The sequence below is a fragment of the Carlito syrichta genome, unplaced genomic scaffold (assembly GCF_000164805.1).
Source record: "Carlito syrichta isolate Samal-C Ts95f unplaced genomic scaffold, Tarsius_syrichta-2.0.1 Scaffold291497, whole genome shotgun sequence".
Lineage (NCBI taxonomy): Eukaryota > Metazoa > Chordata > Mammalia > Primates > Tarsiidae > Carlito > Carlito syrichta.
Genome location: NW_007235593.1, coordinates 3,329 through 11,129, shown reverse-complemented (window position 1 = coordinate 11,129; position 7,801 = coordinate 3,329). Strand labels below are relative to the sequence as shown.

The 7,801-nt window shown below is 57.6% G+C and overlaps 2 pseudogenes across 1 annotated transcript; one reads left to right on the top strand and one right to left on the bottom strand.

The window, feature by feature from the left end:
• Positions 1 to 191: 191 nt before the first annotated feature.
• On the bottom strand, positions 192 to 2,806 carry LOC103256682 (annotated as a pseudogene).
• A 410-nt stretch (positions 2,807 to 3,216) lies between these two features.
• On the top strand, positions 3,217 to 5,988 carry LOC103256681 (annotated as a pseudogene). Its single transcript, XR_002481768.1, has 4 exons — positions 3,217 to 3,271; positions 3,639 to 3,704; positions 3,821 to 4,177; positions 4,210 to 5,988. The product of XR_002481768.1 is annotated as an atrophin-1-like (transcript).
• Positions 5,989 to 7,801: the final 1,813 nt, after the last annotated feature.

Sequence of the window (7,801 nt, the reverse complement as noted above, 5' to 3'; positions counted from 1 at the left end):
GATGGATGGATAGCTGAATGGATAGAAAAAATGGATGGATAGATGGAAGATGGACAGATAGATGGACAGTCAAACAGATGGCTGAAAAGATTAGCACTCGCCCTCTTATGAAGTTCACCAAGGCCTATAGACACCAGCAGCTCCCTACTGTCTGAGGACTTGGAGGGAAAGAGTGTCTGCTGGGGGCTTACCTGGAAGGAGCCCAGCCCCAGTCCCAGTGGGAGGCGGATGCCCAGGCCAGCATTGTCAGGCAGGAAGTTGAAGATGATGTAGTGGTTTTCAAACAGTGGGATGAGGAAGAGTGTTGACTTGGAGAGACACCTGCAGGAAAGACATGCTCTAGGCTCCCAAGGCTGGAATCAGAGACTCCAATGTGCACAGCCCACTCTCCCTTCCCATCACCTCCTCAGACCCACTCTGTGTATAGCCACCTGGCATCTCTGCCTCCCACACTCACCCTGGGCTTCCTTACTTCAGGACCCTGGATCCTGCTGTTCTCTCTGCCAAGTGCTCTTGTCCTAGTGTATTCCAAAATCTATGCATCTTTCAAAGTCTAGTTCAAAGACTGCTTCCTCCAGGAAGTCTTCCTTGCCCTTTCCCTCTCCTCATCTAGAAAGGATCTCCTGCCCCAGGCTTCCCTAGAAATTGATTCCAGCACTCATTGGCATGGCAATTGGCTATTTGGAGTCCCGATCCTTCCAAATGTGGTCTCCTAGAAGATAGGGACCAACTCTATTCTCTCTCTGGGAATATGGGGAAGAGTATAGAGATGGGACCCGGAATATCTGCTGAATGAGACAGAAACACACTAAAGTCCCTCAGTTACCCTCTCTCAGTGTCCAACACAAACACACACACACACACACACACACACACACACACACACACCACTGTACCAGTACTGGGACTGGGTGTGGAGGCTGCCCTGAGCCAACTCCAGCTTCCTCAGCAGGATGCGGATAATATTGAGAAAAAGTCCAAAGTTCACCTGTGAACAGAGGCATGGGCGGATGGAGGGTAAGGGTCAGGTGTAGCCCTGGATGGCCTGAGATGGGGCCTCAGCACTTTGGGGGGCTAGACTCCTGAATCCTTGACACACAGGGATGTGCAAGTGGATGGACGCACAGACAACCACCCCAAAACTTGTAGCCTGGAGGCTGGGAGGTCCCATGTGCAAGCCAAGGAGAGCAGAGGAGGGCTCAAGCACCCCCCTCCAGTCCTGGGATCAAGGCAGGGAGTGTCAGGTCTTGCCGCGGGCCTCCTGCTGCCTCCCAGGCTCTTCTCTAGCACAAAGCAGGTGCCCCTCACTTTGCACAATTGCTAAGCTGAGAAAAGGTTGCACATGTGAAAAGGTTGCACATGTGAAAAGGTTGCACATGAGAAAAGGTTGCAAGCCACGTGAAATGGTCCTCACTGCCTCTGTGTTCTGTGTGGGAGCTGGGGAGAAGGTTGCACTCAGCCGTAGCCTCCGCCTACTTCCCCCCACCCTCAGTCTCTCCCAGCAGTGCTAAAAGGTCTTCAACCAGCTCACCAGATCATCAAAACTCTGATCTACAACAGCCTGCCTTCTGGTTGAGAACACCCCTCTGGTTACCAATGCGCTACTGAGGCCCAGAGAGGGTCTCACAGACACTCAGCAGCAGAGCAAAGCTGGAACCCGGGTATCCCAACTCCCACCCTGGCCATGCTCAGCCCTTTGGTGGGTTCAGGGAGGTTCACTGAATAAAACCCAGGGACTGACCCCCACAGAGAGGACAATGGGCCCTTTGATGATCCACCAGTAGGGGGAGCTGTTGTCTAGGTCCCAGCACCTCTGGAGCCAGGACAGGAACAGTGACTGCAATATCCCCTGTTCTGTGACACCCCACATGCCTCCCGCTGTCTCCTCTCTGGCACTCACATCCCTGGTCTCACCCCACCTGCCTTCCAGCCCTCTTTCTTGACACAACCAGTCAGCATCCCCTGAAAGGGGCGCCCCAATCCAGGCTGGGCCCACCCTTTCTCTCCACCTCATTGGATAAACATCTCTAAAGTCGGTGGATTTGATGCCTCCTTGTTGGTCCCAGGACTTACCTTTTTCCGGACAGTCCCACTCCACCGGGTAACCCTGAACCCCCCTCTCCTACCCAGTCCATGTCCTTTCTGGGGCATCCACAGCCTGCCTTCTGGTCTCCCATCCCCCAGTCTAGTTGGGAAGTCCCTCCTTTCCTCTTCCCAGCCTGCCTGTCTGTCCCACACCCCATGCTGACTCACGCAAGATCCTCGAAGGCCAGCTTACAGACCACCCACGTGCCAGTGAAGAACACAGGCAGCCCTGTGGGGGCATAGAGGAGACAGAGCAAGGGGGGTCTACATACTTGGCTCTGAGATCTGTCCCCCAACCCCACCACCAGCCACACAGCACACTGCAAAGGCAGGAGCAGGTACAGGCCACAGCCAGGGACTAGTCCTGCTCTCTAGCACCTGCTGCAGGGCTGCAGCCATCCTCACATTTCCCTGGGCCTTAGCATGAGGTGAAGGGGCCTTTAAGTGAGCTCCCTGGGCCTCCCCAGCCCTCGGTCTCCCTAGTCCTCTACCTCCCCATGGTGTCCCACTGGTCCCCATGCTCACCCCAGCCAGCAGCAATCAGTCACCAGAAGGCTCTCCTTGAGCTGAGGGAAGTGGAGGCCAGGAGGCAGTTCAGGTAGATGGCTTCTGCCGACAGCCAGCTGAAGTTGGTCATGGTGGCAAAATGGGAGGTAGCCACGGAGACCTTGCACAGAGCCTGGGGGCCAGGATCTGGCTGCTTCAGAGCTGGGACACCCATGGAAGCCCCCATCCAAATCTCCCCTACCCCACTCAGACCTGGAACCTCCGGGCCCTGCCACCTCAGTCTGGGCCATTTGATTCCTTGGGCTTCCCAGAAGGGCTGAAGTAGTATAAGGTGATGGCTAAGGCCATAGATGTGGGTTGGGGACAGCTGGGCTCCGATGTCCTGTCTATTGGCTATGCAAACCCCTCATGCCTTGGCTCGCCATCTGTGAAAGGAATCGTTCCCAGAACCTGGTTTCTGTCCTTGTTCATGACTCATGGGAGTCAAGGGAAACTCTAAGAGTCACTTCTGCTTTTACTCTCACACCCTCCTTCCCCAGAGCTATGACTAGGGAACAGAACCCATTCAGGCCCAGCTCTGTCTGCAAACACACTGTACCACCCACGCATACATTCACTTGCTGCATGACTTGCTCGCCTACCAGGCGAGTGGGACCACCTCTGAGCCCAGACGACCCAGGTTTGGCCCCAGCCCCTCTGCCCACTACCCCCATTTAAATACCAAGCTCTGGGGCTGGTGGCACTCCCCCAACAAAGCCACGAACACTCCAGTGGCTGGCGGGAGCCTCTGCTCCAGCACCAGCCACCTTCCCCCATGTGACACCGAACCTGCCTCCCCTGCCTGCCCGGAGACCCCTTAACAGCACGTCAGCTTCTCCTCCTGGCCTGGGGAGCCTAGTTGCTACCTGGACATCTGCCTTCTCCCCATGCCATGGGGCAGGCTATGGGCGGACTTCCTCTCGGCCCAGAGAAGGGACCCCTCTGGCCCCCTCGCCCCACCCTCTGCCTCCCGCTTCCTCCTCTTCTGCCCCAGCGCCCCCAATGAGGTATCCCTATTCATCCTCTAGCAGTAGCTCTGAGGCTGCCTCCTCTTCCAGCTCTGCCGCCGCCCAGTACCCAGCTTACCAGGCGCTGCCCAGTTATCCCCACTCTTTCCCTCCCCAGGCAAACCTCTCTGTCTCCAACCAACCCCCCAAGGACACCCAGTGTTTTCTCCAGTCCCAGGCAGTGTGGAGTCAGGGCTCTCCTCCAACTCCTCTGTATGGCCGCTTCTTAGTCAACAGCAATGCCCACCACAGCCCCTTCCCGCCTCCTGCCAGGAGCCAGGCCAGTGCCCACCTGCCAGTCCCAACACACCAGGCAGCAGCAGCATCACGGGACCTCTGGGGCCCCTCCCGGAGCGTTTCTCCACCCTTTGGAGAGCAGTGGCTCTCACCACGCGCACCCCTATGCCATGTCACCCTCCTTGGTGTCTCTGAGGCCCTACCCTCCCAGGCCAGCACACCTGCCACGGCCGCATGGCCAGGTGTCCTACAGCCAGGCTGGCCCCGGCGGCCCTTTGGCCTCGTCCTCTTCCGACTCCCCCATTTCAATACCAAGCTCTGGGACTGGTGGCACTCCTCCTCTCAAGGGTCCTACCCCTGCTCGCAACCCTCCCCCTCCCAGTGTACCCAAGGGGCGCCCTACCCCTTCCCACCAGTGCCCACGGTCACCACCTCCTCGGCCACCTTCTCCAGGGTCATCGCCACCATGGCTTCCTCGTCAGCAGGGTACAAGATGGCCTCGCCGCCTGGGACCCCGCCATACACGAAGCGAGCCACGTCCCCGGAGGCCTACAAGACGGCCACCCCGCCTGTGTACAAGCCGGGCTTTCTCCCGGCCTTCCGAACGGGGACACCGCCGGGCTACCGAGGCGCCTCGCTGCCCGCGGGCCCAGGGACCTTCAAGCCGGGCTCGCCCGCCGCGGGCGCGGGGCCACTGCCACCAGCGGGGCGCCCAGGGCCTGCCATCTCTGCCGCTGTCGCCGCCCGCCGACCCCGAGGGCCCGGCCCTGGGCGCCGCGCAGATCAAGCAGGAGCAGGCCGAGGAGTACGAGGCACCCGAGATCCCGGCGCCCCCGGCGCCCCAGCACGCAGCCCCTCGCCCCGGCCCTAGGTGGTGGACGTGCCCAGCCACGCCAGCCAGTCGGCCAGGTTGAACAAGCCCCTAGACCGCGGCTTCAACTCCTGCGCGCGCAGCGACTTATACTTCTTGCCGCTGGAGGGCTCCAAGCTGGCCAAGAAGCTCGCCGACCTGCTGGAGAAGGTGCAGTGCGAGGCCGAGCGGTGCGCGCGCGAGGAGAAGGAGCGCGAGCGGGAGCGGGAGAAGGAGCGCGAGCTGGAGCGCAGCGAGAAGCCGGCTCAGGAGGGCCGCGCTCCCGTGCAGTGTCCGTCCCTGGGCCCCGTGCCCCACCGCCCTCCGTTCGTGCCGGGCAGTGCGGTGGCTACGGTTCACCTCTACCTGGGGCCTGACACCCCGGCCTTGCTCACCCTCAGCGAGTACGCCCGGCCTCAAGTCATGTCTCCCGGTAACCGCAACCACCCCGTCTACGCGCCCCTGGGCGCGGTGGACCCGGGGCTCCTGGACGACAACGTCCCGGCCCTGTACAGCAGCGACCTGGCTGCCCGGGAGCGAGACCGCCGCAACCGCCTCAAGCCGAGCTTCGAGGTGAAGCCTAGCGAGCTGGAGCCCCTGCACGGGGTCCCGGGCCGGGCCTGGATCCCTTCCCGCGACACGGGTGCCTGGCCCGCCTGGCCTGCACCCTTTCCCCTTCGCCTGGAGCGAGAACGGCTACCTCTGGCGTCCGGGCCCGCCCTGCGTCCGGACGTGTCCTACGCGGAGCGGCTGGCGGCCCAGAGGCAGCACGCGGAAAGGGTGGCAGCCCTGGGCCACGACCCGCCGGCGCGGCTGCAGATGCTCAACGTGAATCCCCGCCGCCACCCGCACTCGCACATCCACTCGCACCTGCACCTGCACCAGCAGGACGCCGTCCATGCAGCCTCTGCCTCGGTGCACCCTCTCATTGGACCCCTGGCCTCAGGGTCTCACCTTACTCGGATCCCCTGCCCAGCTGGGACCCTCCCTAACCCCCTTCTTCCTCACCCTCTGCGCGAGAACGAAGCTCTTCGTCACCAGCTCTTTGCCGCCCCCTACCGGGACCTGCCGGCCTCGCTCTCCGCCCCGACGTCCGCGGCGCACCAGCTGCAGGCCACGCACGCGCCGTCCGCCAAGCTGCAGCGCCTGTCGCTGGAGTAGCCGCAGTGACCGCACGCCCACCGCCCGCTGCACAGCGTGCTGCTGCCTGCCCAGGAGGACTACTACGGTCACCTGAAGAAGGAGAGCGACAAGCCGCTGTAGATCCTGCGATAGAGAGCGCATCCGTGGCTTCGGCGCCTGGACCTTGGAGGCCCCGGCCTGGCCCCAGCTCCGCCGGGGTCGGCGCCGCCAAGCCGCTGGGCCTCGGCAGCTGGGCGGAGGAAGCGGGGGAAGGACGGACGGACCAAAGGCAGGGGCCGAGGGGTGTGCGGAGGTGGGGGCAAGGGCGGGGACAGCACGCGCACGGTGTCTCAGACCACGCCCGGCCCCTCTTCCTTGCTCCCCCTGCTTTCCTCCTCCCGCGTGCCCCCCTTCGGTGGCCGCTCCCCTCCCTGTTGGTGTGATTATTTCATCTGTTAGATGTGGCTGTTTTGCGTAGCATCGCGTGTCGCCCCCGCCCCTGCCCACCCAGCGCTCTCGACCCCTCTACGATGTATGCCCCGCCCCTCCCCACATTAATAATTTAAATATATAAATATCTTTATGACGTTCTTTAAAGAACATTCCCACCGAAACCAACAAAAAAAAAGAAAGAAATGCATTATAGTAAATATATACCTTTTCTTCTCTTAAGATTATACTATTGGAAGTGCCTCGCTTTTACTCTGTGAATTTTTTTTTCTTTTCTTTTCTTTTTTTTTTTGAGTTGGAGTCTCACTCCGTTGCCCAGACTGGAGTGCAGTGGTTTCTCCTGGCCACCACAGCCTCGACCTGCTGGGCTCCGCGATCCTTCCGCCTCAGCCTTCCAGGTAGCTGGAGTTACAGGCGCGCGCTACCACGCCCGGATGATTTTTGATTTATTGTAGAGATGAGGGCTCGTCAAGTTGCCCAGGAGAGTCTCGAACCCGTGGGTCAGGCAATCCACTCACCACGGCCTCCCAAAGAGCGGGATTACAGGCTGAGTCACTGAGTCAGCTGTTAAATTTTACAGGGGTTGTAAATCCAGCAGCAGTAACTTTTCCACCGAGATTGGGAATGTTTAAGTCAATTTGAGCATTCAAATGATCTTTCTATCAGTATTTCTCAAGTGTATCTCTTTTTTGTCTATGACTTGTGAATCTCATAAATCAATAAAGTTCTATCAATGTTTATATTCCTAACCATGAATTATACCTCATATCTTTATAATAAAAAATTAAAATTTTTTAAATTTAAGAATTGTGAAGTTCAAGTGTGAATTTACTATATAGGTAAATTGCACACAGGTGGAGTTTGGGTTTCTAGCTGGTCCTCTGTCCTCCTGACAGTGGACCAGATACCCAGGGTGTTGCTATGTGCTCCCCTCCTTACTTTCTCCATAACTCCCCTAGCAGTGTCCACCATCTGACAATCTCACCTTTGTGCTAGTGTGACTAATATTCAGGGCCCGCTTATGAGTGAGAATATGCAGTATTCACTTTGTTTCTGCAATAGTTCACTTTGTAAGATGGTCTCTAGCTTCATCCAAGTTGCTGTGAAGGCATGACTTTTTTCTTTATAGCTGTATATTATTTCATCATGTATATATGTACCACATTAATTTTATCCAGTTCATTGTTGATGAGTATCTGTATTGGTTCCATGGTTTTTGCGATTATGAACAGTGCTGTAATAAACATGCATGTGCAGGTGTGTTTTTTGTACAGCAAATTATGTTCCCCTGGTTCTATCCCCAGGAGGGAGATTGCTCAATTTCAATTTTTAGTTCTTTGAGAAATTACCACACTGCTTTCCATAGAATTTGAGCTACTTTTTATTTGATTTTGATTTGGTTTTCTCTCTCCCTCAACATTCAACTCTTAACAAATATATGCTTGCAAAGCATTTAGAATATGCTGACATAAACTAAGCATTTAATCAATAACAGATATTAGTA